The sequence below is a fragment of the Drosophila pseudoobscura genome, chromosome X (assembly GCF_009870125.1).
Source record: "Drosophila pseudoobscura strain MV-25-SWS-2005 chromosome X, UCI_Dpse_MV25, whole genome shotgun sequence".
Classification (NCBI taxonomy): domain Eukaryota; kingdom Metazoa; phylum Arthropoda; class Insecta; order Diptera; family Drosophilidae; genus Drosophila; species Drosophila pseudoobscura.
In genome coordinates, this window is record NC_046683.1 from 35698009 (window position 1) to 35720442 (window position 22434).

Consider the following 22434-nt stretch of genomic DNA (forward strand, 5'->3'; position numbering starts at 1 on the left):
ACATGTAGATATAATGTGGGCGGACTTAAATTAGGGGATTAACATATACATATAACTGGAGACGTCTAACAAGAATAAATAGTGGGAGTAAAGAAGTTAATTGGTGCTTTTTTTCCTCTCCCTAAATGAACGAGGGACCTGCACTACGTGGCCAGAAGAGTTCCTTCGAGACCAGCAAAACCAAGCCAGGATGGCGGAGCTGTGGCCTATTCCCTATGGATTTGCCAACAAAAAGAATAAATTTGGGGTTTCTTTACTCCCCCTTTGGAGCGGACTCACTCTTGTGCTTTTTGGGTCTACTTTCCGTCCCGCTGGTCATCTCTAAAGTTCCTGGTATTTCACTGATCTTGATCCCCTGGAATCACAGATTTATTTATCTTTTATCGGGTGATGGCCACTACTCTATCCTCATCCCACTCACTTTTTCTTTGAAACCTAAAAAAAATCACTAGGTCACTATGTCCGGCGCGCATGCTCCTCCGTTGCGGGAATTTCTTTCTCTGAACCCCCTCTTGGCTTAGCTGCTCTGTTTAATGCTCCCGGGCCGCTGATCCCCATCGCTCTCTCTTCTATCGCCCTTGAACTAGGTTCAAGGGCATGGCCTAATTCGGGCTGCTGGCGGCTCTCTTTTCTTTGGGGTATGTGTGAGTTGGCTTCGGGACTCCGTTATGGGATGAGATCGGAAATCTTCTCTCATAACGGCTCCGGAGAGCGCGCGGAACTCTCACTCTCCAGGACCAGGTGGCGCCACTCTTGCTAACCTCTTCCCCTTAAATTTTGGCCTTGCCACTATGTTCGAACTTCTTTCCTTCTCACCGCTTCTATGGGATATCACCTATCGATTTCTTCGCATGCAACACTGTTAAAACCTCGGAACTAAGAATATCCGGCTTTCGGTAAACACAATAACGTGGAAAGCAAATGCAACACTATCCAGGAAAAGAATGCTGAGTTTACCACGCAAGCCTCTAACATGCTGATAAGTTACTAAGAGAGAAGTTAGTTTTTTAGAAGGGTTGAGGAAGTTGAGGTTGACGTTGAGGATGAGGATGGGGGGGATGATTAGTGAGAGTTATTGGGGGCCTATTCTTCTTCTTTGCCTTAATCTCCTTCACCACCAAATGCTCCGGCACCACCGGCTCCGGCTCACCACCAAAATTTGGCAAAGCAAATGGTGTCAAACTGAGTTCGGGAGACGCTCATATTAAAAGTGGCTATCTCCCTGGCATAAGAAAAGTTGAACTTCTCCACCTTTAAGCCCACGGCTTTTTATTCTGCTTTGAATAAAAGTAATTACATCATTAGATGTGAGATCAGAGGCCAGCCGTGAGACAAAAACTTGTCGTTTTGGTGGGATTCCCACCAGTGGTTTGGGCACCACAGGCCTAGTACCTGTGGTGGCAATATCCGGAGGTCCGAAACGTCTATTTACTGGTGGGATCGGGATGGACGGGACAACTTGTGAGCTTGCGGACACTACGGACACGGACGCTGCAGACGTACTTGGCTGCACATTCTCCGAAGCGATGAATTTGGCAACCGAATCTGCATCGCCAGCACCTGTCGTTGCCCTTGGGGTGGCAAACGAAATCAGATGCTGCACACTTTGAGTGGTCGGAGTCCGATTTTCGGCAACGAGCGGCTGAGCAACTATTGGCACTTGCAGATCCCGCAGTGTGACCCTTTTGCGCCTCGGAGACTCATTCAGCAGTTTTAAACCGCTAAGCTGAGCCTCCATGACTAGGAGCCGATCGTATTAGTTTAAAAAAAAAAACCAACGGTCAGCTCCTTAAAGCCACTCCGCGTTTGCCTCATAAAAGCTACCATTTCTTTCTCCACCGCACGGCATGCCTCGCAACTGTAGTGCAAACCATTATGCTTTGAAATGGCATCACCCACAAGGCCAAAAAATCCGGCGCATTTTGCGTGCACTACGTTGACGCAGAGCCATCAGGGGATAATCGGCTGATCGTCGGTGATCTGCTTATTACATGATTTTTTGGCGCAGACCACAGCGAATAAATTATAAAAAACAAATATCAACTATGATATGAGAGAGTAATAGCTAAAGCAAAGGCTACGAGATAAAGAGCGGGCTAAACTCATCGTGAGCGTACTTACAGAAAGCAACACACAAACACACGATTAACCAACGCACAGAATTAATTTCAAAATCAAATTTTTAACTATATAGGACAGATACTATATATACAGATACTATATATACTATATAGATCGCGTTATAGGACAAATTTTCTACTGTAGGTTAAATGAGGATTTTAATCGAGGTTTATTTTGAAAAAACACCGGCTGTATTTGCAAAATAAAAGGAAAGGAAGCGGAGCGCAAAACAAAAACACGTCTGGTCACTACAAAGAGAAGGACAAAGAGAAGCTAATAACATTAGCAAAGTCAATGGACTTATTCAAGGAAGCTGAAAATAGACAATAGTCTATAACATAACTGGGGATTTTGGAATGGATTTAAAAAAGAAATTTGAAGCAATTTTGAAAAGAAATCCTGATTTTAAAATCATTTCAAAAATAAATAGTCCGGAATCGAACCAGTCACAAATGAAAATATAGTAAAATATAAATTTGCTCCAATTACTTCCTGTGACGTTGAAAGAAGCTTTTCCGCTTACTAAATGATTTTTGGAGAGAAACGTCAGAGCGTCTTAATAAATAATTTAGAAAAAATTGTATTTGTTTACTGCAATTTAAATACCTATACAAAATCCAAATCGCTTTTAAATTTTTTTTGATTTGATTATTTTGTTGCATATTTTTTGCATAATTTGCATATACTTCGCTTTTTCTTAATTTTTTGCATATGTTGGCATATATTATGCATATAAATTTTATGAAATAATGCAGATCGTTTTCAAATCTACTTTTCATGAAACGAACTTCTGTCATCAGAATTTTTCTATCTTAATCCTTTAAAAATATGCAAATTCTGAGGTCTAGTAACGTCAGGTAGGTTTGGTGGAAAAAAGTCAAAGTGGGAATGTAGGAAATGGATTGTCAGTGACGTTTCTTCCAATTTGCTCAAATTTGTGCGTCATATAATAATAGGCTCTGCACACGTATAGGGTATTCACACTGACGACCATCCACCATCCATTTCGGGGATGGTCAGTAAGGTTTTGCCGTTCCGAAAATTTACCAGTTAGTCCACCATCCATTTTGGATGTTCCTAAACCGCACGTTTCTTTGCGATAGTTAGTCGATGGTTTTCAAATACAACTCTGAATAATTGTCACTCACATCTAAAAAATGATATCACTGCGAAAACGTAAACATGATTGTGACAATATAAACAAAAAACAACAAAAATCATGCCCAATGGCTCGGATGCATTCAAGGCTGGCGATGAAATTGAATGCGGCATGGCCGAGTCTGCCAGGCTGCAGTTGCAAGTGTGTGGCGAATAAATGGCAGACGACTGCCAACATAGAACAAATATGCATAATTTATTCTTCAGTAATGAGTTTTTTTCGGACATTATCAAGTTGGATCTGGACGGGTCATGTAGCTCCAGCACCTTTTCTGGCAACAGAAAAGGGGTCCCCGCCAAAGCGAACCAAAAAAGACGACACATCTGGGATGTATATAAATATTGTTGAGCTACTGAGGGGTTTTTAGCAGCGTCGTTTGCGATTTATATATTAAAAAGTGGGTGATGGTATATTATGCGATACATCGGAGAAGAAATAGCAAAGGGCAGGCGGGTTGAATTTCCCATGCTCTAATGCAAGCGAAGCTTGCCCAAAGACACATGGAGAGATCGAAAGCAAAAAAAAGGTGCAAGATAAAGACGAGAACGATCGGCTCCATAGGCTGACGCCGTGCGTGAGGTTAATATATGTATGTATAGATGTATTTATATATATGTATACAGATCGATGACAATATGGTACAGTGAGCAGTGCATATTCAAAAGAATAATAGGTTTACTTTGCTGCTGCACCACTGGCTATAATTTATGGATTAATTGCTATCATGCTGCGTAACCCAGCAGAGTCAAATCCCAGCTATTGCAAAATTAATTTCTGCTGATGCTCTCGCCTTAACTAACCAATTATTCGGAAAAATTGAATTTTTTCAACCATATTGTCAAAATAGATCATTTTGATAGGATCCATTGTGGTCTTAAAATTCGGTGCCATTCGAACCAAGCAAAGTTGTTTGAAAACGCCTTTATGTTTTCCCATGAAAGAAACCTCGTGATTTCTAAGCGCAGAAGCAATTTTTGCATTAGCGCGTGCTGCTTGTCTTTCAGTTCCACATCTTTTCACAAACACAAGCCCTTTAATAATTGCTCTAGTCGTTATAAAACTTTATGTAGGGATGGGTAGTATTGGTCCATCATCGATCTCCAATCGACTGATTCTCGACTCTTTTATTTATGTAATTTTTTCTTGATTTTAAAATATTATAATAGATGTAATTATGTTTTTTGCTGTTACTATTAGAGCAACTTGGTCAGTCTACGCGGCCAGTCTTCCAGGCAGGGGCTAGAATGGCTTTGCAGATCATGACATTGGTTTTTAAACTGAGCTTGTTGCTTTTTTTAAGTAGCCAGAACATTTTCTGGGCTTTACCTACCAACTTGCAAAAGTTAAACGTGCATCCAGTGTAACTCCGCGGTATGTGGGATTCCTACGCTGCTCCACGAGATTCCCAAGCAGGAAGCCAAATGGGCCAGAGCCCATTCTTAAAGTGTACATCACCACTGCACATTTATCAGGGATTCTGGAGATGTTCCATCAGCTGGCCCAGCTTTCAAACAGATTGAGGTATTGCTCTAGATTGTCTGTGGCATCATAGACACAGCTAGCCCTCGAAAGTACTGCTGTTTCGTCAGCAAATGTTGCCACCTTGAGGATCTGCCCTTGTTGCCTTCAGAACGTAGTGGAATTTGGCATGTCGTAAGTGAATAAGCAGTACAATGTCGGCCCAAGCCCGCTGCCTTGCGGTACTCCTGCCTTGATAGTCTTGGTCAAAGAAGCTGCACCATCCTGTCCTCTCCATCAGAAAACTTTTGATAGTTTTATACAAGTTGTTCATCACTTTGATCTTGACAAGGAGTCCCTCGTGCCACACCCGGTCAATAGCCTGCGAAATATCCAGGTAAGGAGACACAGTATACAGCTTGTTTTGGAAGCCGTATAGTATGTGTTAAACTGGAAAGGTGACCTTCCACTTATAAACCACATACCCAAATTAAACGTATTCGGAGCAATTGATCAATTCGCGACAATTCAACACGTCAATTAGTTCTTTTGGATTAAACAATTTACAAAATATATACGTGGAAGAAAATAAAATAATTTTTCGTCCTAGGCCCACTAAATTTCTGCCCGAATAGCTTTGCTAAGCTACGAAATAACCACAAATGGTATTCCCATATTATCAAATGTAATGAAAATTTTTGATAAGCTCAGCCAAAAACAGTATAAAAAACCTTTAGCCGACTACTTTTCACTTTGAAAACTCGGGAAAAGTTTAAATAAATGTATTTCTTGGGGGTTTGTATTGGATCAAGTTCATTAATTGGGCGTCATTTAAGGTTTTGTTGGTAAAACTATTACGATTCCCATGATTCCCAACCAGTTGTATTTCGAGTAACGCAATTTAACGGAAAAATGCGGCATTTCAAAGTTTGGACACACGACGGCACATTAACCGTTTATCCATAGATTTTAATAAACGTTATGACATTTTTCCGTCCTTCTTATTATTATTATTATTCCGTCAGCTATAAACATCAAAAATTTCGAAATTTCATTTTATTCGCCTGGCTATAATAATAATCCGATCTGATTTATATTCTGCAGTCTGGAAGATGTGGACATTCTAATTTTGTTTTCTCGTATCTTCCAAATTGTAGATGCGACAGATTTTCGTCATTTGTGGGGACGAAAAGAGGCATGTACAAATTTTGAAACAAACTTGATGATGTGTAATATCACGGGAGTGTGGATAAAAAAATTTGTTGCTCTAACTTTTATAGTCTCTGAGAACTAGCCGTCAAAAAAGAAGGACGGGGATGGACAGACAGACATGGCTCTATCGACTCGGCTATTGATGATGATCAAGAATACACATATCCATTTTCCCCAAAATTATAATATATCTCTATATTCTTGTTGAATATCTGGTATAAAAATCGTAAAGAGGTCCTGGACCTCGCACTTTCCACTCACAAGATTCAGAGATACATAGTATACTGGAGGGTCCTGGAAGAACATTTCTCGGAACTCAGGTACTTGAAAACTTGCTCTCTACCGAGTCTAGTTCAATTCTGGCACTTTAGGCGGACAAACTGGATTTTAAGAATACCTGAGCCGCATTCTCCATGAGTCCCTGAGCCTCCTGAGGAGAAGATTTCACGGGAGGCCACGACCGTCGAGTTCAAAGGCCGAAAAACCTGAATGGTATACTCTTACACTAGGGGAACTCCGTAAAGCATCGCGGAAGTTCTTCAAAAAATCCAAAGCTTTAAATGGTTCTAGTGGGAATCCAGGTTTCACTTCTGTCAAGCTGTGTGGGAACAAGCTATAAGCTAGGCTCGTAGCCAATTTCCAATGCATCGTGTGAACGAATATCGTCTGAGGTAATATTATTCAAAACTACCATTATAGGCTTTTCACACTGACGACCGTCCATATCGAGGTTGGTCCGTAAAGTTTTGCTGTTCCGAAAACTTGACAGTTATTCCACCAACCGCCGGGATGATCCTTAGCCGCACTTTTCTATGTGATAGTTAACCGATGGTTCTCAAACAATGATGGACAATAAAAATTAGTTCTCGCGTAGACATTATTCAAATCTTAATTCGAATTTAAAATCGTTGAAAACTAAAAAAAAAAATACAACAGACACAATACAAAAATGAGAAACCAACAATTGGTGGTAATAACTACACGTACGTATGTATGTTTTTTTTTTTGTATAGTATTTTGCAGCCATTACATAAACACGCAATACACGCTTTTCACTCATGATAGTACTACATATTTGCGGGGGTCCCAAAATAGTTCCGTAAAATGTCGACCAGAACAGATACAACTGCAGCTCTAGTAATTTTTCTGCAACCAAGGCGCCGCACTCAGCTCATTCGAAAAATGCTTGGAGGTGCAGCTAAAGCCAAACTAATTGCCAAACAAAGCCGCTGCAATTATAAAGGGAGTCCAAAGAGTAAGGTTTAGTGTGCATACATAGCTAATTATAGCCAATAAAGTAGATAATAAAAACAAAATCTACTAATTAAAAATTTTTAATATATCACTATTCTGACCAAAACTTTGTTTATTTTTTATGCTCATCAGCTGCTCTTTGACGTATAGTAGATGGTGGATGGTGCTATTGTGAAACTGGGTTTCACATCACAGAAAAAATCCCAATGTTCCCTCGGGATGTGCTCAGTGTGCAGAGCATATAACAGATAGGTTCAATAACGAAAATAAGTCAATCGGTATACCTTATCGATAGTTCTATGCAGTAATTATTTCTTGTAATTGAATAGTATTATCGGAGGATGTTCTGGTGTTCGATTCTTGAAAAGTTAGGAATTTAAAAAATAGACAATGATAAAATCCACCTGAACCAGTGCTACAATAGTTTTGTACTGGATTGTTGAAAAATATCTAGATACCCAAGAGAACAACATTTAAGACTGTTAATGACAAAATAGTGAAATCTCCAAACTTAAAATACGTGATTTAATTTTGTGGTTTGTTTGTAACGCAAAAAATTTTTCGAACATTAATGTACAATCTGCATGTTTACATACATTTCAAATCAACATCAGATATCTAGGCGATTATCAGCAAAATATATACTATATAGATAGTACATTTTGCGGTCGGATGCCTTATGGCTGTCACATTCATATGTATGTATGTATGTATGCATACCCGAATTTCAATAACCCCTAATTCATTGCGTACCATATGTATATATATGAATGTATATATATATATATGAATGTATATGTATATATATGAATGTATATGTATTCATGAACCAGGTATCATACATATTCTACAGTGGCGAGCACGTGTGGATACATGTTCATCACTTTTCACTTTAAGCGCCTGTAAAATCTTTAAAAATCAATCAATCCTTGTGATTTTTTTTTTTAAAGATTCATTAAGTTATTGAGAATGAAAAAAGACAAGAATTTCAATTCAAAGAGATCCTTTTCCTTAAGAGATTTTAATTTGTTCAAAAAATGAGCATGTATCCACTTTTGCACGTTTCAAATTTTTTACTTTAATAATTTTTTAAAAATATTTTTTCCAAAGGTCCTTAGTTTTTATCATATTCCGAATAAGTATTGGCATACTCTCGACTAAATTTAGTAGGTGCTGGAAAGGTATCATGCGCCACTCCGACCTCACGCGCTCTCAAAGACTCGCCCAATCCCTTTGGTGCAGACTCGTACTTTTCCAATGTTTTTTAAACAGAGCCCATTGATTTTCAATGGGATTTAGATTTGGACTATTCATCAGGCCACTGGATTAAGTGAAAACTCGAATTATTGGGACGATTTTTCACGAGTTTAGCCGTGTGCGTCGGGCTACCGTATGGCTGGAAAGTGATCTCGGATATGGGGAAGTCACATTTCTCTATAAAATTTGACAAAATGGGTTCCTCTGTTTAAAAAACATTAAAAAGTACGAGTGTGCACCAAAGGGATTGGGCGAGTCTTTGAGAGCGCGTAAGGTCGGAATGGCGCATGATACCTTTCCAGCACCTACTAAATTTAGTCGAGAGTATGCCAATACTTATTCGGAATATGATAAAAACTAAGGACCTTTGGAAAAAATATTTTTTAAAAATTATTAAAGTACAAAAATTTGAAACGTGCAAAAGTGGATACATGCTCATTTTTTGAACAAATTAAAATCTCTTAAGGAAAAGGATCTCTTTAAATTGAAATTGTTTTCTTTTTTCATTCTCAATAACTTAATGAATCTTTAAAAAAAATCACAAGGATTGATTGATTTTTAAAGATTTTACAGGCGCTTAAAGTGAAAAGTGATGAACATGTATCCACACGTGCTCGCCACTGTATATCAAAAGTCATTTTAGCCATGCCAGTCTGTCCATCCTGCTTGGCGCCAGAGACTATAAGACCTACAGTGGCGAGCACATGTGGATTCATGTTTATCACTTTTCACTTTAAACGCCTGAAATGAATCAATCCTTGTGATTTTTTTTTCATAGATTGTTTAATTTTGTGAGAATGAAAAAAGGCAATAATTTCAATTCAAAAAAATCCTTTTCCTTAAGAGATTTTAATTTGTTCAAAAAAATAGCATGTCTTTTTCATTCTCACTGATATAAAGAATCTATAAAAAAAACGAGGGAGAACGTTGTTAGTTGCTGCGGAGACCGAAACTCTACATTTATACCCGATACTTAGCCAGTATGGCTTTCCTCCGGCAGACGCCACTAATATTGAACGACACGACGTGCGTGCGAGAGATACAGAAAATCAGTCTCAGCGTGACGTCGGGCGCTGCGGAGCCACATCAAATTGATTTGTTCCTTTTGGCTATAAAAATAATCCGATCTGATCCAGATTCAGCAATCTGATAGATATGGTCATTCTCTATGATTGTGCGTTTTCTCGAATCTGCAATATTGTGGATGCAACAAATTTTCGTGCTTTGTGGGGGCGGAAGGGGCTGTGGCGAAATTTTAAGATATATGTTTTATAGTGAGATCTAACAGGAGTGCGGATACCAAATTTGGTTACTCTAGCGTTAATAGTCTGAGATATGTGGATGCCCCAGATTTTCGTCCTTTGAGGGGGCGGAGGGGGGTGGGGCGAAATTTTGACACAAAACGGTCAAGGTCCGATATCACAGGAGTGTGGATACCAAATTTGGTTGCTCTAGCTCATATAAACTACTGGACAAAATTATAAGTACACGCTTATGAGCTTTCGTTCACGTCCTATAAAACTTTTCTAATAAACATAATTAAAAAATCAAATTTACTTTTAGTTTTATAACCTACAATAGACTATAAAAATGTTTATTATAAGCATTGTTCATTTCAAATATATATTTTATGACCGATTAAAGCTTAAAAACATAAACAAGGGCTGGCCAAAATAATAAGTACAGCAATTCTCCACAGCGAAAAACTAAAAGCGTATCAAAATTTGTCCGCTTTTTTCTTATAATTTATAATCATTTACTAGTATCAAAGACTATAAAATACCAAGATGTTACATGAGCGACCAAAAAGCTGTTCTATGGCGGGTCCTAACATTAGAACCCAAAAGGCACGAGGGAGCGCGCGGGGTTTCAATTCCCTTTTCGCCTGTACTTCGTCTCTACCACGACCCCGCTGCCCATCGGTTTCGTCTGTTCGGCAATTCTGGACTCTCGAGCCTCAGCACCGTCGAAGCGGTGGTCGCGGATCGCCGATGTCTTTGGAGCGGCACAGTGGGACCATTGGCCGTCTCAGCTTGCTAAATTAGTTAGTGAAACTGAGTTCAATAAATATTTGCACACTGAAAAAATGTTAAACTTTGAGTGTTTATATCTTCTAAACTAAAACTATCTTGAAAATTCGATTGAAAAATTCTCTATTAGATGCGTACATTAAATTTATCTAAAGCACTCATAAAATTTTTTTACTATTTCGGCTGAGTACCTACTGTGCCGCGCCAAAGACATCAGCGACCACGCTGCCCTACGGTTTCGGCACGCAGACGATTCATATTTTGTTTTTGTATTCTTTCTCTCGAGACACACCGACTCGACGCTGACCGAGGCATTGACGAAGCCGAGTAGCATTTCGGAGGCGATGGTAGCGTAAAAGAGAATTGAAGTAATAGCCCCCGCGCCCGTACCATGAAGCGTCAAACGAAAATTGAAAAAAAAATTTGTTCCTCATGCAACATGTTGTATTGTATAGTCTTTGCTAGAATCCTATATAACCACACTTATTTTGGATGACTTCGGCCATTCTTCTTGGCATACTAGCAATAAGTTTGCGGCAAGTCTCCACTGGAATCTCATACCACGTTTATTGCACAAATTCTCAAAAATTATTTTTCTTTTCGAAAACTATTTTTACCAATTCGACGTTTCAAGTCACTCCAAAAGTTTTCAAATGGGTATAAGTCAGGAGACTGACTTAGCCAAGCCATGACGTTTAAATCTTTTTCCGTAAAACAAGCCTTGACCAGCTTTGAGGTGTGCTTTGGGTCATTTTTCTGTAGAAAGATCCATCTCAAGGGCAGGTTTTCCTCAGCATAAGGTTGCATAATGTCTGTCAATATGTTTTTATTTCGTCTCTCAATAATATAAGAAATGTGCCAAAAAGAAACTGCACACTTTGTTTTTTTATAACTTCGATGCTTTTGTTCCGATTTCAATTTGTATTTTTTTTAATCTTAGAGAAAAACATTAACTTTAAATTTTGTTCATAAATTTAAAAAATGTCTAGCCTCTTATTTTAAATCGAATCTTTTGCTTAAAACCGCTCATTAAGTTCTGCACACACTCTTTGGTAATCCTACGGGTTGCACGCATCCAGTTTTTTTTTCATGCCTTGCATGTTTTCGGAGAGACTACCATCCTTCTTTAAATTTCTTCTAACTAAGGCCCAAAATCGCTCTATTGGCCGGAGCTCTGGGTAATTTGGTGGGTTCTCCTCTGTTGACACAAAATTTATGCGTTTTGAATCAAGTAGCGCTAAAGTTGAGCGGGCATAGTGCGCGGACGCTAGATCTGGCCAAAATATTCTGGACCCATCGTGTTTTTCATAAAAAGGTATAAGATGCTTTGTCAAACACTCCTTCATGTACAAATCGGCGTTGATTTTCCCTTTTGTGAAAAAAACACTGGTTCTTAGGCCACAGGTGCAAATGGCCTGCAATATTAGCACTTTCTCCCCAAATTTACTTTTTTTCGGAACTTTTTGTTTTTTGTATGTCTTTAAATTATGGTGTTGCTTTATTCTTTGAACCATACTCATACTTGCTCGCGTTTTTTTTGCCAATTCTCGAACGGACATCGTGTTATGTTTGTGGATTAAGGCTAATACTTTTTCATCAATATTTTGATCCCTTGGACCCTTTTTATACCCGATACTCATAATGAGTATTGGGGTATATTAAATTCGTGGTAAAAATAGATGTGTGTAACGTCCAGAAGGAATCGTCGATTGAGCCCTGTCTGTCTGTCCGTCCGCCCGTCTGTCCGTCCCTATCAGCGCCTAGTGCTCAAAGACTATAAAAGCTAGGGCAACGACGTTTTATATCCGGAGTTCTGTGATATGTCACTGCTATATTTCAAAACTTTGCCCCGCCCCGACAAAGGGCGAAAATCTGTGGCATCCACAAATTCAAAGATACGAGAAAACTAAAAACGCAGAATCGTAGAGGATGGCTATATCTTCTAGAGTGCAAAATCTGAACCAGATCGTATAATTATTATAGCCAGAATCAAGAAAACAATTTCATTCTTTCTCGCTCTGTCTCTCTCTAACACACAGGTTTCATGGTCGGTTTAGCCAATTGCAAAATATTAGTTCAACGAACTCAGAATCTATAAGAGCTAGAGCGTTTTGTGTCAAAATTTCGCCACATCCCCTTCCGCCCCCGCAAAGGACGAAAATCTTGGGCATCCACAAATCTCAGAGACTATTAAAGCTAGAGTAACCAAATTTGGTATCCGCACTTCTGTTAGATCTCACTATAAAATGTATATCTCAAAACATCGCCCCACCCCCTTCCGCCACCACAGAGGACGAAAATCTGTTGTATCCACAATATTGAGGATACGAGAAAACTAAAAACGCAGATTCATAGATAATGACCATATCTATCAGATTGCTGAATCTGGATCAGATCAGATCATTTTTATATCCAGGCTATATTCTTTGCGTAGAGGAAGTCTTATCGCTAAGCTTAGCAGTAAAAAATGACTATACAAGCCGGTATCTAAAATGCCTTTCAATGCTATTGGTCCAGTATATAATAAAAAGTGGCTTTAAATCGGTCGAGATTATCTAGAGATCTAACTTCTCTATTGAATTCCCTAGATAAAAACTTTTTAAGAGACATAAGTTTATTATTAAGGGAAGCTATGGAGTCCCGTTTCAAAGAAAATTGATGACCTTTTGCTCTTACTAAAGTCCCTAGGACCGTTTTTATGACGTAAAGACAAACTACGTGCATGTAGTCTAAGGGAAACTGATTTACCATATTCATTGGCATATTATCAAGAACATGTTAGCCTTGGATGTTGTGGTTTTCAGGTTGAATACGATTTCGGAAGCTATCATTGGTTCGTGGTAGGTTAATTGATTTCTTGAAAATTTGACGGTTACAGAAAGTTTCCCCTTTCTGAATGCAATAGTTGCAGGAATAAAAACCCGAACGATATTTCACAGACAATATAAAAGCGCGGGCTGGCGCATCGCATATGATTGCTCTCATAGATATTCGGAAACACATATTTTGAAACATCATCCCTTCCTTTATCAATTCTCCTTACTCGTAGACACATTCTTGCAAATAAAGAATCCTGGCTTCGAATTACCTGCAAATATTCCAGCTACCAAAACTGGCTTTGTGCCATTGACGTTAATCAAAATGAGACATGCTTGCATTCTAGAACTTTTACATAGCGGAAGACCGTCTACATTAATATTTAAACTTATATTCGAAGATAAATAATTAAATTTCGTAAGGTAATCTGTTAAAGAGTTTTTAAATATAAACCAAGGCATTGCCTGCCATAGTGCTGACATTATTTGCAGACAGCCACCTAGTTAACCGATTAAGTCAGTTGAACTGGAATGTTCAGTAAATGGAAATTTATTACTATCGCAAAGTAATGCATTTTGTTGGAGTTCGGGTTCGGAATATTCAATTTAACCTCAAAATCTCCAGTAGCTCTTTGCACATGTCGAGCCTCTCCGATATATGTTAGGCTTTTTCTTTTGTAAGACATTTTATTTCTTTTATTAATAACGTACTTACCTATTCGTAGAAGTTTCTATTAAATTCGTAAGAGATTGTAGAGATTTTTAACTTAGTACTGCACAATTCGACGAAAATAATTGAAATGCCAGCGCAAGGAACGCCGGCTTTATTTGAACTTGTTTCTAATGCTGGACACATGTAGAAAAAGAAAAACACGAATGACTTCTCGACCACTAATCTGTCGAGACGTGAACAAAGAGCCGAAGGAGCATTGCCGGACTGAAGGCACATGAAGGCTTGCTGCTTTTTTTTTGACTCGCTTGCGAGCTCGTTTGCGAGAGTTTTGCGACGCATAGCCATACGCTCGTACACAAGCTAGTTTGCGAGCATTTTGCGGGACTCTCGCAAAAGGCACGTTTGTTTGTTTGCTGAGTAGTTCTCTTAGTAAGTTAAGTACTAATTTTGCTCTCATATTAGTCTAACAGGGGCAGCGCCCCTCGGTCGTTTGGGCGGGAGGAGAGGAGAACTGCACTTTGCCTGGGATCCGCGCGTAACAGCCTTCTACTGGTGTCACACGGGCCACTTAATGGTGCAGTAACTGCATAGCCACTTCAAAGATGCAGTCAGTGCATATCATCGTTCAAATATAATGTTCAAATCTTCGTTTTTGGATTCTTTTCCTGGCTATTGATGATGATCAAAAATATTTATTCTTTATGAGGCCGGAAACGCTTCGTTTTTGGTGTTACACGCATCCACCATTAATCTTATATATCCATATACTCTTAAAGTATCTGGTATAAAAAATCAATGTTGTGTCATCACAGGATAACGGATCTGATGTGCTTAAAAATATACTGCGCTCCACTGTTTTTTCTCGGCGGACCATTGTGCGGGAACCAAATTCATACTGTATTGCTTACAAATTGGAAGCGGAGAGTGCCAAAATGCAATAGTTTTTTGTGTAACCATATATAAAGCTATCTTTCTCAGATCTCAAATGAGAAACAATGAAATAACTAAGAATAAAACTACTGAAAACTACTTTAGTCATAGACTAATTATAAAATGTTTACTTTTAATATTGTAGAAAGAAGTTTACTACATAGGATTTAAATGTCGAAAACAAAAGATTACAATATAAAAAAAGCGGGACGTGGCTTTCATCTGGAGGAAAAACTACAAAAAGACAATAAAATTCAAGGAGCTGTTGAAAGCTTTGATTTAAGCCTGGATGCTTTAGAGACTGACCTGAAAATAGCTCTCTCAGCGCACAGATCGCCACATATGACCTTAGACGAACAAATCGAATTGGACAGTTATTTGGTATACTTAACCACCACATTATATTGGATGTATTTAAAGTTACAGGGCTCAGATGTGTCTAAGGTAAAGTTATAATATTTAGTACGTATATTTAATAACTTAAGATATTGAATTTATGGTTTCAGCATGGTATAATACATGATTTGGGTCGCGCAAAGGAAATCCTGGCTAGAAGCAAGGAATTAAATACCTCACTCGAAGCTCCTCGCTTAGATATGCCAGCTACCAAGCGATTTATTGCTGCTGGAATGCATACACGTTTTGTGGACATGGGGGGCGTTATGGTCACTGAAGAACAATACAAAAGGAGTCTTTTGGACGTTGGGAATAGTAAAATAGACAAATAATTGTTTATACAAAATAAATGGCTGCACAAATGGAACATTTTGGGTTTATATACAAACATGTGTGAACATATGTTCTGGTTTTTTTTTATACCCGATACTCAAAATGAGTATTGGGGTATATTAGATTTGTGGTGAAAGTGGATGTGTGTAACGTCCAGAAGGAATCGTTTCCGACCCTATAAAGTATATATATTCTTGATCAGCATCAATAGCCGAGTCGATTGAGCCCTGTCTGTCTGTCCGTCCGTCCGTCTGTCCGTCTGTCCGTCCGTCCGTCTGTCCGTCTGTCCGTCCCCTTCAGCGCCTAATGCTCAAAGACTATAAGAGCTAGAGCAACGATGTTTTGGATCCAGACTTCTGTGATATGTCACTGCTACAAAAATATTTAAAAACTTTGCCCCGCCCACTTCCGCCCCCACAAAGGGCGAAAATCTGTGGCATCCACAATTTTAAAGATACGAGAAAACTAAAAACGCAGAATCGTAGAAGATGACTATATCTTACAGAGTGCAAAATCTGAACCAGATCGTATAATTATTATAGCCAGAATCACGAAAACAATTTCACTCTTTCTCGCTCTGTCTCACTCTAACACACAGGTTTCATGGTCGGTTTTGCCAATTGCAAAATATGAGTTCAAGGATCTGAGAACCCATAAGAGCTAGAGCAACCAAATTTGGTATCCACACTCCTGTGATATCGGACCTTGACCGTTTCCTGTCCAAATTTCGCCACACCCCCTTCCGCCCCCGCAAAGGACGAAAATCTGAGGCAACCACAAATCTCAGAGACTTTTAAGGCTAGAGTAACCAAATTTGGTACACACACTCCTTTAAGATGTCACTATAAAACGTATATCTCAGAATTTCGCCCCACCCCCTTCCGCCCCCACAGAGGACGAAAATCGATTGTATCCACAATATTGAGGATACGAGAAAACTAAAAACGCAGATTCATAGATAATGACCATATCTATCAAATTGCTGAATCTGGATCAGATCAGATCATTTTTATAGCCAAAAGGAACAAATCAATTTGCAGTGGATACGCAGCGCCCGACGTCACGGTCAGACTGATTTTCTGTCTCTCTCGCACGCACTCTTTGTCGTGTCGCAGCAACTCACAACGTTCCCCCTCGTTTTGATATTATTTTATATCAAAAACGACTCGCAAAAGGCTCGCAAACGATATCGCAAAAGGCTCATAAATGATATCGTAAAAGGCCCGTTCCTATTTTGTTCCGTAATAAAAAATATTTTTAATTTTTAATATGACATGAATTTAATATATTAATATTGAATATTGAAGATATATGTATGTATTATTTAATCTGGCCTTCCGCTCTTGAGCATACTGAAAATATTTTTGTGTTGTGTGGTCAAAATCGTGATCGTCGAGCGCAAACTTCTGTTTAAATGCTTTTTGGAGTCTGTACCACGCCAGGAGAAAAACTTCGCCACATCATCGCTTATATTTACTCAAAAAATGTAAACAATTCCTTACCAAGTTCTTGAAAGCGTGCTCTTCTTTAAGATAATCTTCAAATTCTTAAAAGCCCTCTAGACTGGCCAGTGGTGAACGTGGCACTGTCAATTTTAACATGTTAGGCTCTCCGCACTCTCGAGCTTTTATTGATGCGACTTCACTACGCAACGAAATAAGTTCCGCCCCCTTATTTCAAATAAGTCTATTGAGCAAGAAAATGTTTCAATGCATTACCATAATTATTGGACCGATTATTTGGAGCCGTATTAGATATGTCTGAAAATATATTAAAACGACATCGCAAGGTAAAGCCGAAGGAAAGTCACTCAAAATGTTACCTGTTATTTGAGTATTTTCCGCTACCATTTCCTCAAAATTAAAATCGTATTGGTTAGCCACTTTTAAAAATCTAAAATTATTCAATTAAAGGAAAGTAAATGTGATTTCCACAATCTTCAAAATGAAATGTTTTTTCTGATATTTTTCTATATCATGTTGCGATGTGGTCGAGTCGAAATATAGTACTTTTGAATAGAAAATGCCCACATAGGTAGAGTTTATGGGAGAAGTAAAGTATGCTTCTAGACCAACTACTAGTTGGCTATGACAAATTTTATTTTCTATTTCATGTTTAATGTACAGTTAAATTTCTCCAATGAGTAGTTCGAATTTATCAACATTTTTTCAAGATGGCCCAGAAAGTTTTCGAACGTAAATGAGCTTATGGTCTGTAGAGAACCATATTGAATGGTTTGTTTGCTTAAATGTGTTAAGCAATCAAAATTAAAAGTGAGCATTGCGTTCATATAGAAAGACAGAACTTGACTTACAAAATTATCCAGCAAGCTGGATGCAGGAGAATTTTGCGTGACACAATATTTTTTGCGTAGAAGAAGTCTTATCGCTAAGCTTAGCAGTAAAAAATGATTATACAAGCCGGTATCTAAAATGCCTTTCAATGCTATTGGTCCAGTATATAATAAAAAGTGGCTTTAAATCGGTCGAGATTATCTAGAGATCTAACTTCTCTATTGAATTCCCTAGATAACAACTTTTTAAGAGACAAGTTTATTATTAAGGGAAGCTATGGAGTCCCGTTTCAAATTGATGACCTTTTTCTCTTACTAAAGTCCCTAGGACCGTTTTTATGACGTAAAGACAAACTACGTGCATGTAGTCTAAGGGAAACTGATTTACCATATTCATTGGCATATTATCAAGAACATGTTAGCCTTGGATGTTGTGGTTTTCAGGTTGAATACGATTTCGGAAGCTATCATTGGTTCGTGGTAGGTTAATTGATTTCTTGAAAATTTGACGGTTACAGAAAGTTTCCCCTTTTTGAATGCAATAGTTGCAGGAATAAAAACCCGAACGATATTTCACAGCCAATATAAAAGCGCGGGCTGGCGCATCGCATATGATTGCTCTCATAGATATTCGGAAACACATATTTTGAAACATCATCCCTTCCTTTATCAATTCTCCTTACTCGTAGACACATTCTTGCAAATAAAGAATCCTGGCTTCGAATTACCTGCAAATATTCCAGCTACCAAAACTGGCTTTGTGCCATTGACGTTAATCAAAATGAGACATGCTTGCATTCTAGAACTTTTACATAGCGGAAGACCGTCTACATTAATATTTAAACTTATATTCGAAGATAAATAATTAAATTTCGTAAGGTAATCTGTTAAAGAGTTTTTAAATATAAACCAAGGCATTGCCTGCCATAGTGCTGACATTATTTGCAGACAGCCACCTAGTTAACCGATTAAGTCAGTTGAACTGGAATGTTCAGTAAATGGAAATTTATTACTATCGCAAAGTAATGCATTTTGTTGGAGTTCGGGTTCGGAATATTCAATTTAACCTCAAAATCTCCAGTAGCTCTTTGCACATGTCGAGCCTCTCCGATATATGTTAGGCTTTTTCTTTTGTAAGACATTTTATTTCTTTTATTAATAACGTACTTACCTATTGGTAGAAGTTTCTATTAAATTCGTAAGAGATTGTAGAGATTTTTAACTTTGTACTGCACAATTCGACGAAAATAATTGAAATGCCAGCGCAAGGAACGCAGGCTTTATTTGAACTTGTTTCTAATGCTGGACACATGTAGAAAAAGAACGAGGGGGAACGTTTTGAGTTGCTGCGGACACCGCAACTCTACAGTTATACCCGATACTAAGTCAGTATGGCTCTCCTCCGGCAGACGCCGCTAATATTAAACGACACGACAAAGAGTGCGTGCGAGAGAGACAGAAAATCAGTCTGACCGTGACGTCGGGCGCTGCGTATCCACTGCAAATTGATTTGTTCCTTTTGGCTATAAAAATGATCTGATCTGATCCAGATTCAGCAATCTGATAGATATGGTCATTATCTATGATTCTGCGTTTTCAGTTTTCTCGAATGTGCAATATTGTGGATGCAACAGATTTTCGTTCTTTGTGTGGGCGGAAAGGGGTGGGGCGAAATTTTGAGATATACGTTTTATAGTGACATCTTAAATTAGTGTGTGTACCAAATTTAGTCTCTGAGATTTGTGGTTGCCTCAGATTTTCGTCCTTTGCGGGGGCGGAAGGGGGTGTGGCGAAATTTGGACACAAAATGGTCAAGGTCCGATATCACAGGAGTGTGGATACCAAATTGGTTGCTCTGGCTCTTATAGGTTCTGAGATCCTTGAACTCATATTTTTCAATTGGCAAAACCGACCATGAAACTTGTGTGTTAGAGAGAGACAGAGCGAGAAAGAATGAAATTGTTTTCTTGATTCTTGCTAACTTAATTATACGATCTGGTTCAGATTTCACACTCTAGAAGATATAGTCATCTTCTACGATTCTGCGCTCTTAGTTTTCTCGTATCGTCGAGATTGTGGATGCCACAGATTTTCGCCCTTTGTGGGGGCGGAAGTGGGCGGGGCAAAGTTTTGAAATATTTTTGTAGCAGTGACATATCACAGAAGTCTGGATCCAAAACATCGTTGATCTAGCTCTTATAGTCTTTGAGCACTAGGCGCTGAAGGGGACGGACAGACGGACAGACGGACGGACGGACAGACGGACAGACAGACATGGCTCAATCGACTCGGCTACTGATGCTGATCCAGAATATATATACTTTATGGGGTCGGAAACGATTCCTTCTGGACGTTACACACATCCACTTTTACCACAAATCTAATATACCCCAATACTCATTTTGAGTATCGGGTATAAAAACACGAATGACTTCTCGACCACTAATCTGTCGAGACGTGAACAGAGAGCCGAAGGAGCATTGCCGGACTGAAGGCACATGAAGGCTTGCTGCTTTTTTTTTGACTCGCTTGCGAGCTCGTTTGCGAGAGTTTTGCGACGCATAGCCATACGCTCGTACACAAGCTAGTTTGCGAGCATTTTGCGGGACTCTCGCAAAAGGCACGTCTGTTTGTTTGCTGAGTAGTTCTCTTAGTAAGTTAAGTACTAATTTTACTCTCATATTAGTCTAACAGGGGCAGCGCCCCTCGGTCGTTTGGGCGGGAGGAGAGGAGAACTGCACTTTGCCTGGGATCCGCGCGTAACAGCCTTCTACTGGTGTCACACGGGCCACTTAATGGTGCAGTAACTGCATAGCCACTTCAAAGATGCAGTCAGTGCATATCATCGTTCAAATATAATGTTCAAATCTTCGTTTTTGGATTCTTTTTCTGGCTATTGATGATGATCAAAAATATTTATTCTTTATGAGGCCGGAAACGCTTCGTTTTTGGTGTTACACGCATCCACCACTAATCTTATATATCCATATACTCTTAAAGTATCTGGTATAAAAAATCAGTGTTGTGTCATCACAGGAAAACGGATCTGATGTGCTTAAAAATATACTGCGCTCCACTGTTTTTTCTCGGTGGACCATTGTGCGGGAATCAAATTCATACTGTATTGCTTACAAATTGCATTTTTGAAAACTACTTTAGTCATAGCCTAATTATAAAATGTTTACTTTTAATATTGTAGATAGAAGTTTACTACATAGGATTTAAATGTCGAAAACAAAAGATTACAATATAAAAAAAGCGGGACGTGGCTTTCATCTGGAGGAAAAACTACAAAAAGACAATAAAATTCAAGGAGCTGTTGAAAGCTTTGATTTAAGCCTGGATGCTTTAGAGACTGACCTGAAAATAGCTCTCTCAGCGCACAGATCGCCACATATGAACTTAGACGAACAAATCTAATTGGACAGTTATTTGGTATACTTAACCACCACATTATATTGGATCAAAGACTATACAATACCAAGATGTTGCATGAGGAACAAATTCTTTGTCATTTTTCGTTTGACGCTTCATGGTACGGGCGCCCGGGGCTATTACTTCAATTCTTTTTACGCTACCTTCGCCTCCGAAATGCTACTCGGCTTCGTCAATGCCTTGGTCAGCGTCGAGTCGGTGTGTCTCGAGAGAAAGAATACAAAAACAAAATATGAATCGTCTGCGTGCCGAAACCGTAGGGCAGCGTGGTCGCTGATGTCTTTGGCGCGGCACAGTGGGGACTCAGCCGAAATAGTAAAAAAAATTGTATGAGTGCTTTAGATAAATTTAATGTACGCATCTAATAGAGAATTTTTCAATCGAATTTTCAAGATAGTTTTAGTTTAGGAGATATAAGCACTCCAAGTTTAACATTTTTTCAGTGTGAAAATATTTATTGAACTCATATTCACTAACTAATTTAGCAAGCTGAGACGGCCAAAGGTCCCACTGTGCCGCTCCAAAGACATCGGCGATCCGCGACCACCGCTTCGACGGTGCTGAGGCTCGAGAGTCCAGAATTGCCGAACAGACGAAACCGATGGGCAGCGGGGTCGCGGTAGAGACGAAGTACAGGCGAAAAGGGAATTGAAACCCCGCGCGCTCCCTCGTGCCTTTTGGGTTCTAATGTTAGGACCCGCCATAGAACAGCTTTTTGGTCGCTCATGCAACATCTTGGTATTGTATAGTCTTTGATTGGATGTATTTAAAGTTACAGGGCTCAGATGTGTCTAAGGTAAAGTTATAATATTTAGTACGTATATTTAATAACTTAAGATATTGAATTTATGGTTTCAGCATGGTATAATACATGATTTGGGTCGCGCAAAGGAAATCCTGTCTAGAAGCAAGGAATTAAATACCTCACTCGAAGCTCCTCGCTTAGATATGCCAGCTACCAAGCGATTTATTGCTGCTGGAATGCATACACGTTTTGTGGACATGGGGGGCGTTATGGTCACTGAAGAACAACGTCTTTTGGACGTTAGGAATAGTAAAATAGACAA

The 22434-nt window shown here is 38.9% G+C and overlaps 4 long non-coding RNA genes across 4 annotated transcripts; all 4 read left to right on the forward strand.

Annotated features, from left to right (window-relative positions):
- Positions 1-3246: 3246 nt before the first annotated feature.
- LOC117184507 (uncharacterized) lies at positions 3247-21382 on the forward strand. The gene is made up of 2 exons (XR_004469907.1): positions 3247-3421; positions 21132-21382. It is a non-coding gene; the product is annotated as an uncharacterized lncRNA (long non-coding RNA).
- Positions 7520-15664, forward strand: LOC26534366 (uncharacterized). Its single transcript, XR_004469906.1, has 3 exons — positions 7520-7902; positions 15056-15354; positions 15417-15664. It is a non-coding gene; the product is annotated as an uncharacterized lncRNA (long non-coding RNA).
- Positions 17976-18631, forward strand: LOC117184508 (uncharacterized). Its single transcript, XR_004469908.1, has 2 exons — positions 17976-18412; positions 18478-18631. It is a non-coding gene; the product is annotated as an uncharacterized lncRNA (long non-coding RNA).
- A 652-nt stretch (positions 21383-22034) lies between the features above and the next one.
- LOC26533991 (uncharacterized) lies at positions 22035-22382 on the forward strand. Its single transcript, XR_001450777.2, has 2 exons — positions 22035-22163; positions 22226-22382. It is a non-coding gene; the product is annotated as an uncharacterized lncRNA (long non-coding RNA).
- Positions 22383-22434: the final 52 nt, after the last annotated feature.